The 13,893-nt window shown below is 48.3% G+C and overlaps 1 pseudogene; it reads right to left on the bottom strand.

The window, feature by feature from the left end:
* Positions 1–1,945: 1,945 nt before the first annotated feature.
* Positions 1,946–12,084, bottom strand: LOC136546068 (sulfite exporter TauE/SafE family protein 3-like; annotated as a pseudogene).
* Between the last annotated feature and the right edge of the window lie 1,809 nt (positions 12,085–13,893).

The raw sequence follows: 13,893 nt of genomic DNA, 5'->3' as shown, positions 1-13,893 counted from the left end.
GGGTGATCACCTGTCACATGCAGGTTTTAAATGGATCTTTGGTTACTTATGTTATCATGTGATATGAGCATGTGGAGTAATAAATCTAGACCAGGCGGACTCGGTGTGTGTGAGCCACAAGACATGGAGGTCTTGTGAGCGGGTACTTTCTGCCTGTGTCGGTTAAGGTCCGTCCGTTGTTGAACTGTGTGCGGTGAGAATTTGTAGTACTAACCACATACTCCGGTAAGCCTTAACATGGCTATTCTATTACGAGAATGGCTACTCGCGCACTGGGAGTGGAGAGATGGCGGGAATAGCGTGTACCCATGTGGCAATGGGCTGAATTAGTGGAGTACTGTATTCTCGGGTGGCGTGGACCCGTTCTTGCTTTAGAGGATCTAAGAATAGGTTGATATATGTAGGTCAGAGACCTGCATATGTCGTGTGGTCTGGAATTCCCAGCTGGGTTTTTAATCGGTTCGAATCGTCGTTGCTCCTCGGTTATGGAGACTCACTTCTCTGTTCATCATCGTAAATAATAACTGAAACTTGAGATAGATTGAGAAAGTGTTATGTACGAAGTTTCATGATCTCAATACGGATCGTGTCATCTTTGTATATGAATTTATGAAGTTTTAATTGTCGAAATAAAGAATTTTGTTAAAAAGCTTTTACGCAAAAGAACTTTGGTTATTGTTAAAGTCATACCTTGAATCCCTGAGCCTGCATTCCTGAGTTTATCAGTTCTTATTTTGGTTAAGTCTTGTTGAGTACTTTTGTACTCAGGGTTCGTTGACCCTTGTTGCAGGTGAGTCTCTTGAGCAGATCTGTTTTGGATCGTGCTGCATGACTCTTGTTCGATCTGACGATGAGAAGTAAATGTGTGGCCCTTGTGCAGGACGGTTTTATTGTGTGTTTTGTATTATATTATGATGCCACTCCAATACAACTATGGTTTGTAATAATCATCGAACTTAGTTTGTAAGGTTTGAAACAACTAGTTTGTAAATTAAGTTATCATAAGACTTTCGCTATTTTACTTTGATGTATATATTTGAATAAATGTTGTAATACTGCAATGACTCTGTAATGTGATCCTGCTTGGAAATCGTGGATGATTTGGGGTTCCCCGAGAACACCCGACAGACTTCTTAAGTTACCAGGAACATATGCATAATTGTCAAAGGTCGTTGGACAGTGACAAGTGTATGTGGGTCCTATAATTTAGGAGGTTCTGCCAGAGTCCTCCTCCGTGTCCGTCTTGTTCGCGCACGCCCACGCCTACACCGGGGGCGAATCCGCCCTGGGCTCACACATCCGAGAAAAGAGCCGGACGAAGCTATCCTTTTGCAGCTCCCACACTCTCCCTCCTCTCCTCTCAATGTATTTTCCTTGACTTTGATGGTGAAGAGGATCCGTTCAGTCGCGTTTGGTAGCTGGAGCTGAAAAACGGCTACGAGAACTGCTCTGGGAGCCATACCAAACGGCCCCTATACATCATCAATTTTAACAAAAAAAAAAAACTCGCTCCGGTCCAGTTTACAAGGTATTGCGCTTATGTTAAGAGTCAAACTACTTTACAATCTTTTGACTAATAATTTGGCAAAATAATTTTAACTATTGTAACTTGATACCATTAAGTTTATAATTGCATGGACTATTCAATAAATCATAAGTTATCATCATAAACAATATAACATAACATAAATAAATGGTGAAAGTATAATTTCGAAGACCATGCTACGTTAAAAGACGATACTAGTACACTCCGTAGGCTATGACAATGCATATTTTATGTGTGTGTATATATATATGTCAAGCTACGGCTTACATGCACGGTGATTCTATCTTGGGCTACGGTGTGCGAATTCGTTGGGATCTTTTGACCCATATCCTTGAATCATATTCATCAATCACTACTCCTATCGTCCCCTGCTTTGCTTAGCTTGCATTGCATTGGTCCCTACACCTTGCAAAGGCTTTGGAAGCCCATGTACTGATGCCGCTCCATCCTGTGAACTATGTTTGAGATGCCTACCCCACCTGCAGGCAAGCCATTCAGAGACCATGGTTTTCATCATCATCAATAAATTATTAAAAAAACAAATAAAGCCGTTCCAGAATAATATAACTAATCTTGGTCAACTTCAGCAAATTAAAGCATGGATGGATCGGATACAGTATCGAGAGTAAGGGCGCTGACGAAGATCATGGATGCCAAGATAAAGATGATGAGGGAGGCCCGGCCCAACCAAGCGATCAGCTTCCTCACGCAGTGCTGCCGCCGTGATGGCGGCCACGAATGCCACACCGTCACTACCGGACTCCAGTGGGGCACTCGGCGAAGTTCAATTTACACTTGACAAAGGCTTTATCAAGTGCTACACTCGGCGAAGGCCACTCGGCAAAAAATGGGCCGGCAAATGCGTCTTTGCCGAGTGTCTTTTGTCGGATACTCGACAAAGCCTTTGCCGAGTGCCCGACACTCGGTAAGGTTGGAACCGAAAAAAACCCGAAAAAATGAGAATTTTTTTAATCGGTGGAGGCCCCCACCGGCCAACACCCACCCATCTTCGGTATTTTTCACGTAAAATTCGCAGCTACGAGGCCGGCGGGATTCGAACCGGTGACCTCTCCCTCGCGCGTCCCCTCTTCTAACCACTGCACTACACTACCAGCTATGTCTAGATTCTGTTTTGGTTCCCCACATATTATACTAAACCGAGTGTAAATTGCTTGTTTGAGGCCCTAAACGAATTCAAATAAAAAAGTTGTAAATTACAAAGTTTCATAACTTTTTGAGATCTACACTTTTAGTTTAGGAAGTTTTTCCATCCGAGGTCGTTTACAAAATTTGAATTTCAAAATTTTGAAATTCAAACGCAGTTTTGCATGACAAGATGATTTCAAAATCAAAAAGTTGCCAACTACAATGTTTCATAACTTTTCGAGATCTACAGAGTTTATTTTGGTTGTTTTTCCATCCGAGGTCGTTTGAAAAGTTCAAATTTTAAAATTTTGAAATTCAAACACAGTTTTGCATGACAAGATGATTTTAAATCAAAAAGTTGCCAATTACAAAGTTTCATAACTTTTCGAGATCTACAAAGTTTATTTTCGTTGTTTGATCATCTATTCATCCGACATGGTCGTTCTAACATTGTTCACAAATCTTATATATCTCTCTTGTAGTTTCATAAACTACAAGAGAGATATGTTAGATTTGTGAACAAATTTACTTTCACTTTGTCATATGAAGAAAAGACCAAAACAAACATTGTACATCTTGATGAGTTATATAATTTTGTAGTTGAAAACTTTTTCTGCTTCAAAATGTGCTTTGAAAATTTCTTTGCCTTAGTGTCAACAAAAAAAACACTCGGCAAAGAGCTTCTTTGTCGAGTGTCAAAAAAAACACTCGACAAAGAACTTCTTTGCAGTGTTAAAACACTCGGCAAAGAAGCTCTTTGCCGAGTGCCCGAAAAAAAATACTCGACAACGACACTCGGTAAAGGACCGGTCTCCGGTAGTGCGAAAGTAAGCAGCTCAATGAACGCCAAGACAAGAAATATATATGAGAATATGAGATGAGACGAGGCGAGAGGGTAAACTGCATGTGGAACTCGCGAAGAAATGATGGATGGTACACCGTGTACCATAAGGCACCGGGAAGCGGTGCAGCAGGTAGTACTCCACGACCGACATGGACGACGAGAACATCATTGTGAATGTGGCTGTAGCACTTGACACGTGTGTATATCGTATCATGGTACCAGTTAGGGATTTGTTTATAATTCACCTGTTGGATGCTCGTGATTTTTCTGCAAAATTGATCCTGCATCGATCATATCCGAAGCAAAGAGGCCCAAGATGAATGGGCCGAGTTTACCTGGGGTGGAACTCCGAGCTCCAGGAAGAGTGGCCCCATGATGAAGCCACCACCCATGCCTAGCAGGCCACCGATGAGCCCTGCCAGGATGCCGAACAGACAGTACACCAGCAGCTGCCGAATCCTTAGGCTACTTTGCTGCTCGCTTCCCTTAGATGAGAGCACCCTTTTCCCTGTTCTTAGCCCGTAGGCTTCATACACTGTCACTCCAACTGCCACTGGGATCTGCATGTGCATACAAGCGACCAATAGAAAGAGGAGTTATTAGTATTAACCATGCTATATATTGCTCTTGCTATTCCTGAATGCATGTGCTGTAGTGGAAGGGCATGTCTGGGCAATAAGGATATTATTAAGATTCAAATCCTAGAGTTACCTGGAGGGAATTCAGCACCCAATACAAAACGGAGCAGGAAGCAACGTAGTTCTGTAAAGAAGCAGAAACATCAGATGTAGCTAGGAGCTATGATACATCCTTTTCCTTGCTGTTCATTCATAATTTTTGATTTTCCACAACATAATTTATTAGCTCCTTTTCATTTTCAAATATGCAGTGTAAACTGGGCTGGTTTTAAGGTATATTAGTTGTGCTTGTGGAGAACACAGTGGGGAGAGGTGATGGCGGCAGGAGACTAGCTATATCTGTATGGAGTTACTCCCTCCGTTCCCATTTATTTAGCAATCTACAATTAATTGAATATGTAAATTGGATAATTTTTTTAGTTATAACGTTCACATTAAATTAAAATCCACTTGGAACATAATGTTATCTTTATTTATTTCACTACCATTTACTTAGGTTACCATGTGACTCTAGGAGCCGTACTTGGTTGAAGTAGCAGGTATAGAAAACTTTATTCGTTTCCATCAGTATTGCGGAAGAATTGATTATTGTATCTATTATCTCTGAGGAGGTAAGATCAATGTGCTGCAGCCCCACCGTACCCAATTATATAGTAATCCGGTGTACCTAGTAAAGAAATCTCTTATGCTTGAACTGTATTTTCCCACCCAATTTGTGACATTACAGTTTAGTCTTCTATATTTTGCACTAATGTGAGCTACTAACTCCGTCCGCAGAAGAATGCAATTCTCACATTTTGAGGAGCCAAACTGTTCAAACTTTGACCAAAGTTATATAAAATAGTACTAATATTTATAATTCCATAGTTGTATTCTTTTGTGGATGGAGAGAGTAAAGGGTTTTTTTTCCCCCAAGCCCCACTCAGTTTTGTGTTTGGGATCCTCACCTTTGTGACCTGAAGGCCAAGGAATGCCACCCACACGAATGCAAGAAGACCGAACTCCTTCCAATAAATGTTCTTCAGAATTGATGTCTGAAATGTACGATAATCTCCATCTCACGACGATCCTTATGATTGTATAGCTTCAAAAAGCGATGTCTATGTACATGATACTTACGGCTCCATCTGATGTGGTTTTTGCCTTGTTAGCTGGAGTATGTGATTCTATAGGGATTGTTGTTGCATGCTCTGGTTCCTGACCTGACATTTTGGGAAATAAACTATTGTAAGGAGCGAAGAGCATTTCATTTTGTGAGAGATTTTGATTTCTTGTGTTTTGGTGCTCTCTTACATATCCGCTCCTGTGTTTTTGCATCCTCCTGGAAGAGGCGAAGGGATAAAGTAGTTCCATTAGTGCAACAAGGAGTAGAAACAAAGAAAGAAAGGAAGGAAGGAAGGTAAAACATCAGTGCTCTTAAAGATCACACTGAAAATTTATTGGCAAACATTACCCTTTTCTTTATGGTCTCTTTCTTCCAAGTATCGAAGCCCTTGAGATATGCCTTAATTGAAGTAACTGTTATTCAAATTCTGATCAAGACGCAACATGTCAATTACAGTATTTGCAATTAATTGGAAAATGGATTCTTGACGGTAGTACGTGTTAGCCCACAGGATTACCGGCTCAGGTGAGTCGATCACTCACTAGTCTTGCCGATCACGGCCGAGCACGACCGAGACTGTTCGACCATACACACTATGGCTCGAGTTAGAAGAAGAGGGAAAATAGAGCATACACACACAGTATAAGCACCAGCGTTGGTCAGAGCCCTGTATAGTAGATGGCAAAACTAAACTCTCTTTGTTGAGTTACAGTGGCAAACTATATATACAACTCTATCCATATAGTCCTAGTACAGCTCCTATGCTGCTACAGTGACTAGATAACACAGCAGGACTGACTTCTGCGCCTGTCCCTACATGTGGCTACAATGCGGCAGTTGAGCCGTTCGGCGCCTGCCTCTACAGCGGCTACAGTACCACAGCAGGGGCCTTTTCGGCGTCGCCTTCCCTTGCTGTGTGTTCATACAAGGAAGCAGTAGATTATCTAACAATTCTTCCCCTAATCCTACTGCTATCCCTCGTACCCCATCCATGCCGATCATCTCCTTCAGCTCCGTGAGTCAAAGACGTCCGAGCGGCTTGGTGAGGACGTCCGCGAGTTGCCGATCAGTTTCAACGAACTCGATGACGATCTGCCCTCCATCGACACAGTCCCTGAGGAAGTGGAACTTTACGTCGATGTGTTTGCTCCAGTCATGTAGAACCAGATTCTTCGCGAGGGCGATGGCGGGCTGGTTGTCCACCATCAGTGCTGGTGGGTGAGCTTCCTCGCCGATCTGTTCGCCCAGCAGCCGGCGTAGCCACATAACTTGGCACACTGCTGTGGCCGTTGCTACGTACTCTGCCTCACACGTAGATAGCGCCACCACCTTTTGTTTCAGCAACAGCCATGAAATTGGAGCCGACCCAAGGAAGACGAGCACGCCAGAGGTGCTCTGTCGTCCGTCGATGTCTCCCGCTATGTCTGCATCGCTGAACACAGTGAGCTATAGCCTACTCTCACCGGTCTTGGGAAAGATGATCCCTTGATCCACTGTGCCCTTGACGTAGCTCAGTGGCCGCTTCACCGCAGCCCAGTGATCCTCTCTGGGATCCTCCATGAAGCGACTGACGTAGCTCACGGCGAACGCAATGTCGGGCCTCATGTGGACTAGATAGCATAGACTGCCGACGATGCTCTGGTAGAGTGTTGCATCCACCTTCGCCGCGGTGCTGGCCTTCGTCAGTTTCAGCCGCTCGTCCATCAGAGTCACGCATGGCTTGCACTCAACCATGCCACTCCGCTCCAATAGCTTCGAGGCATACGCGCTCTGACTGAGCGTGAGTTCCTTCTTCCCCTATCTCACCTCGATGCCGAGGTAGTAGGAGAGTGCGCCGAGATCGCTCATTAGAAAACGAGCCGCCATCTCGCGCTTGAAGCCATTGATGTCCTCCATGCGCGCACCGATGACGATCAAGTCATCCACATACACACCGACGACGAGCTCCTCCTTCCCCCGTCATCGCATGTAGAGCGCATGCTCGGTTGCGCACCACTGAAACTCAAGCTCGCCCAGCGTGGCATCAAGCTTGGCGTTCCATGCTCGTGGGGCCTGCCACAGCCCGTAGAGCGCCTTGCGCAGTCGGAGCACCCTGTGCTCCTCTCCCTTGACGGTGAAACCTGGAGGTTGCCTATCGAAGACCATCTCCGCTAGCTCACTATTGAGGAAGGCTGATTTAACGTCCAAGTGATGGACGCACCAGTCCTTTGCTACTGCCAAGGCTAGTAGCAAACGGACCGACTCCATGTGCGCTGCTGGCGCAAAGACCTCCTTGAAGTCTATGCCCTCACGCTGAACAAAGCCTCGGGCGATGAGGCACACCTTGTGCTTGACAATGGCGCCGAGCTCATCCCGCTTTACCTTGTACACCCACTTTAGACTGATCGGACGACATCCTAGAGGTAGATCGATGAGCTGCCATGTCTCATTTTACTCTATCGCTTTCATCTCCTCCAGCATCGCCCATCGCTAGTTTTTGTCGTGCTCGGCCAACGCAAACATGGGTGGTTCCTTTGCACTGATGAGTAGCAGCTCTTGATCATTGAGCAGCCGACTAGCCAGTCCTAAGGGCCCTGTGCCACCGACGATGTCATCTAGGCTACGGAACCGCACCTCCTCACCTTCGTGGAAGACATCCACAAACTCAGTGATGTCACTTGGAGGTGAGGCGAACTCGATCAGCATCGATGGAGTTCCCTGTCCAGCCTGAGTGCTTGGCACAACACCTAGAGTGCTTGGCACCCTGGTTGCAGTGTTGGGTACTACTTCTGAACAGCTCGTCACTACTCCTGCAGTGCTCAGCACCACTGTAGGAGTGCTCAGCCTCAGTCTTAGAGTGGTCGGCACCACTGCAAGACCTCTTGGCTCTGCTACGGGAGTGCTCAACACCCGTTCTAGAGTGGTCGCCACCACTACAGAACCTCCTGGCACCACTCCTGGCATGCTTGGCATCCCCTCTAGGAGTGCTTAGCACTCCTCCCTGAGTGCTCGGCATCCCTCCCGAAGTGCTTGGCACCACCCCAGGAGTGCTCGGCTCTTCCACTGGAGTTCTCAGCACTCCTCCCGGATTTCTCGGCACCTCTTCCCCAGCATCTCCACCACCATGGATGACCAGGTGCTCGATGACAAAGGTGTTGGTGAAGCCACCAGCTTCCCCCATGCTCGGACTTGTCTAGTCCCAAGCCGCCTTCTCATCGAACATGACGTCGCACGAGACAATCACCTTGTCTCCGCGTGGGTCATAGAGTCGGTATGCCTTGGTACCCTCCGCGTAGCCTAGGAACACCATCGGTGTGCTCCTGTCCTCTAGCTTGGTGAGGATTGGCTTTGTCTTTCTGATGTGGCCGATGCAACCGAATGCCCGGAGGAAGGACACGCTCGGCTTGCGCCCATACCAAGCTTCGAACGACGTCTTGACCATCAGGGCTTTGGTCTGAGCGTGGTTGAGGATGAACACCACCATGTTCACTGCCTCACCCCAGAACCTTGCTAGCATGCCTTTGGCCTTCATCATGGATCGAGCCATGCCGACCACCGTCTAGTTGTGCCTCTCCACCACGCCATTCTGTTGTGGCGAGTACGATGTGGTGTGGTGTCGCACCACATCCTGATCCACGTAGTTCACAGCGAGCTCCACCAAAATGAATTCGCTGCCGCGATCAGTCCTCAGCACACAGAGCTTCTGGCCACTCTTGGCCTCCATGCACATCTTGAACTTCTTAATCGCTGCCACCGCTTCGTCCTTGCTCATTAGGAGTTGCAGCCACATGTAGCGATTGCAATCATCTATGAGCAGGAGGAAGTACTGCCAACCACTGTTTGTAGCTGGCATGATTGGCTCGTAGAGGTCATCGTGGACAAGCTCGAGAGCATCCTACGCGTGATACTTGGCCGCCTTTGGGAATGGTAGCCTTCTCTGCTTCCTGACCAGGAAGCTGTCACACAGCTCACCTCCATGCTTGATGTGGGATAGCCCTCGGACCATCTTCACCAGCCGACCAAGCACGTTGAAGCTGAGATGTCCGAACTGGGCATGCCACATCCATGGTTCCTCAGTGTGCCTTACCGCCAGGCACACCAGCTGCTCTACCCTTAGGTCGAGCAGGTACAACTGGTTCAGGGACCTCTTCACCTTGGCAAGAAGTTGCTGCTCCCGGTCCCTGATCCTAAGGACACCATCCTTGATTAGTACCTCGCTACCGCGCTCATACAGCTGACTAATGCTGATGATGCTAGAACGCAGCTGCGGGATGTAATATACATCCGTTAGCGCACGGTGCTCAACGTTCTAGCACCTAAAGATGATGGTGCCACGCCCTTGGATTGCCACCCTTGAGCTGTCACCAAACTTCACCGTACCGATAACATCATCGTCGAGCTCGGAGAAGGATGCCTTGGAGCCTGTCATGTGGTTGCTGGCACCAGAGTCTAGGTACCACCACTGCTCCTGGTTGGCGCCCACACATTCGAGGTGGACTTGGACACGCGGTTCGTCGAGGTTGACAGCCTTCAAGGCCTTCGTAGGTCCTTCCACCGTCGTTGCCTCTTCCTTCTCCTCGGTCTCGATGTCGTGCAGTGCACAAAACATCACCATTAGGATAGTGGCCTCATCATCATCATCAGCTTGCGCTAGATAAGCCTCAGCCTTCTTCTTCTGCTTGCGATTTGGGCACTCCCATGCCCAATGGCCCATCTTCCTGCAGCGCTGACAAGCGTTGGGGTCGACCTACTTCTTTGTCTCCAAAGAAGCCTTGCCGTGGCACTTGCCATCGCCACCGCGGCTGGAGAAGGCTGCCTTCCTGAAGTTCCTTCGAGCAGCCCACTCCTATTCTGTTAGCAGCAGTTTGCCACTGTCCTTCGTTGCTGTTGCCTGCTCTAGGCGCTCGTCCACTACCCTCAGATGGCCTATCACATCCTCAATGGTGAGGGTGGATAAGTTTAGCTTCATCTCTAAAGAGAGAACGATCTGGATGTACTTTGTCGGCATGGAGTGGAGGTACTTAGAGACTGTCTCCTCTTCGTCGATGGTAACACTGTGGCTCTTTAGCTTGCTAATGAGCGTCTACAGGCAGAGGGAGAAGTCATCCACCATTTTACCATCCTTGAACTTGAGGTCGGCGTACTCCTGCTTCAGAAGTTGGGCTGTCGCCTTCTTTGCGTGGTCGGAACCGACATGCTTCGCCGCAATTGCCTCCCTCGCCTCCTTATCCGAGCTCTTTGCCCCCAATGGCTCCCTGTACTACGCCGGTACAGCAACGAGGATAGCCTCCAACGCTGACATATTATCTTTCTCATTGTTGGCGCCCTTGTCAACAACATTCTAGAGCCGTCGGGCTCTGAGCTTGACCTTCATGGTCAACGACCACTCTCCATAGTTGGTGCGAGTCAGCATCGGCCAGCTGGTGCCGCTGACCTCCTACACCATGCGAACAACGATCTCCGATCATGGCTGGGCAGCCACAGCAGTGTCACTACTGTCGCCCATCTCTGAACCGTTCATCATCGCCAGCGGTTAGTCCGGCAACGACGCTTGTACGGCTCTGATACCACTTGTTAGCCCACAGGATCACTGGCTTAGGTGAGTCGACCACTCACCAGTCTTGCTGACCACGACCGAGGCTGTCTGACCACACACTATGGCTCAAGGTAGAAGAAGAGAAAGAATAGAGCATACACACACAGTACAAGCACCAGCGTTGGCCGAAGCCCTGTATAGTAGATGGCAAAACTGAACTCTCTTTGTTGAGTTGCAGTGACAAACTATATATACAACTCTATCTATCTAGTCATAATACAACTCTCATGCTGCTACAGTGACTAGATAACACAGCAGGACTAACTTCTACGCCTATCCCTGCATGTGGCTACAGTGCGATAGGTGAGCCGTTCAGCGCCTGCCTCTATAGCGGCTATAGTACCACAATAGAGGCCCTTTTCGACACCACCTTCCCTTGCTGTGTGTTCACACAAGGAAGGAAATAGTAGATTATCAAACAATACGTGTGATGGATATATATAAACAAGCGGGCACCTAGGAAAATGATTATGAGGAGAGCCATGATGAGCCAGTTGGGGAATATAACGTTGAAAATGACACCAATGCTAACCCCAAGCATGAGCATAGGCTGCATGGGCAGCGCAAGGTCATAGTCGATCAGCAACATGTCCAGACTCGGGTGCTTCACCTTCAGGTTGTAGTAGACAGTTGAAATGGATCCTCCCATGATCATGCCTATCCCAAAATGCACTAGGCACCTCCATCAAATTCTCAATACAATTAAGGATGAAATAGAGTATAGTATTATAGAAAAAAATAATACACTCACACTTGGATATTGCCATGGATGACTTGGGATCAAAGCCGATGATGAGTGCCAGCATGGGCACGAAGATGCCGCCACCGCCGACGCTCCCGCACGCCGCGCCGAAGAACCCGATCAGTGAACCCACCACAACTCGCCATCCAAATTCCATAGGCTGTGTATATATAGGAAACATCCATTCAGCAAAGCCAAATTATAGCTTAACAAATATATAGGACATCCAACAAACCAAAGCCATATATGTTGCAAAAATCTTGCCAATCCGAAGCAAGCAGATGGTCAAAACTAGAAGTTGTCTGCGTTACTGGCCAAACATGCTGGTACGCCTTGCCATTGTTTCCAAGGCTCACGGGGGCCCCTGGTGCGGTGGCTACTATCGAGTTCCTCACTGGCTCGTTGGCCGCTGCCACGGCAACGACGGCCGCCGCACATGCGACGCTGAATGTGACAACGGCGTGCTGCCGCAACTGCTACCTCACCATCCCAATCGACCTATGCACCTCGTCTCTCTGGCCCCAACAAGCTAAGGATACACCACGAAGCTAATGATGCAATGCAAGCAAAGCTAGCCGGCCGCTTGTCTTTATTAATTTCCATAGTGCGGGGAGGGCTCTCCGCTCTCCCAGGAAAGGAAAGTACTACTAGTAGTGTCTGTTTGTTTTCGAGATCTCCTGTACGGGTGAGCCGGTCGCTTACGGTTGTTGTCGACCACACACTATGGCTAGAGGTAGAAGAAGGAAGGGAGAATAGAGCATACACACATAGCACAAGCACCAGTGTTGGCCGAAGCTCTATAGCGGAGATGGCAAAGCTGAACTTGCTCTCTTTACCGAGTTACAGTGGAAAGCTATAAATACAACTCTACCCATCTAATCCTAGTACACAGACATACCAGGCTGCCTTGCTGCTACAGTGACTAGATGTGATAGCAAGGCTGACTTTGATGTCTGCCTCTGCTGTGGCTATAGTGCGATAGGGAAGCCTTTCGATGTCTGCCCCTACCACGGCTACAGTGCAGCAATAGGGAGCCCTTTCGGCACCCGCCCCTACCGTGCGATCAGACGGATGAGAGAGCAGCAGATTACTTTATAATTCTTTCCCTAATCCTGCTGCTAACCCTAGAACCTCCACCATATCAATCATCTTCTTCAGCTCTGTGAACCGAAGATGGCCGAGCGGCTTGGTGAGGATGTGCGCGAGTTGTTGACCAGTTTTGATGAACTCAATGACGATCTACCCTCTAATGACACAGTCCCTAAAGAAGTGGAACTTGATGTCGATGTGCTTGCTCCGGTCATGGAGAGCTAGATTCTTCGTGAGGGCGATGGTGAGCTGGTTGTCCACCTTCAGTGTTGGTGGGTGAGCTTCCACATCGATCAGCTCACCCAGCAGCCGGCGCAGCCACACAGCTTGGCACATCACTGTGGCCGCCACTACGTACTCTGCCTCACACGTGGATAGCACCACCACCTTTTGTTTTAGCGACAGCCATGAGATTGGAGCCGACTCGAGGAATATGAGCACGTCAGAGGTGCTCCACCATCCATCGATGTCCCCTGCCATGTCTGCATCACTGAACACAGTGAGCTATATCCCACTTCCACCGGTCTTGGGGAAGACGATCCCTTGATCCACCATCCCCTTAACATAGCATAGCAGCCGCTTCACTATGTCCTAGTGATCCTCTCAGGGATCCTCCATGAAGCGACTAACATAGCCCATGATGAACGCAATGTCCGACCTCGTGTGGACTAGGAAGCGTAGATCGCCAATGATGCTCCGGTAGAGTGTTGCATCTACCTTCATAGTGGTACTGGCCTTCGTTAGCTTCAGCCAATCCTCCATCGGAGTCTCGCATGGCTTGCACTCAGTCATGTCGCTCCGCTCCAATAGCTTCTAGGCGTACGTGCTCTGACCGAGCGTGAGTGTCTCCTTCCCCTATCTCACCTCGATGCCAAGGTAGTAGGAGAGCGTGCCCAGATCGCTCATTCGAAAATGAGTTGCCACCTCATGCTTGAAGCTGTCGTTGTCCTCCGCACGCACGCTGGTGATGATCAAGTCATCCACATACACGCCGACGATGAGCTCCTCCTTCCCCTGTCTCCACGTGTAGAGCGAGTGCTTGATTGTGTACCGCGTGAACCCAAGCTCGCCCAGCGTGGCGTCAAGCTTGGTGTTCCATGCTCGTGGGGCTTGCCGTAGCCCGTAGAGCACCTTGCATGATCGGAGCACCCTGTGCTCTACTCCCTTAATGGCGAAACCCGAAGGTTGCCTGATGAAGACCGTCTTCG

This window comes from Miscanthus floridulus, chromosome 3 (genome assembly GCF_019320115.1).
Source record: "Miscanthus floridulus cultivar M001 chromosome 3, ASM1932011v1, whole genome shotgun sequence".
Classification (NCBI taxonomy): domain Eukaryota; kingdom Viridiplantae; phylum Streptophyta; class Magnoliopsida; order Poales; family Poaceae; genus Miscanthus; species Miscanthus floridulus.
This window is presented reverse-complemented; position numbering and strand designations above follow the sequence as displayed.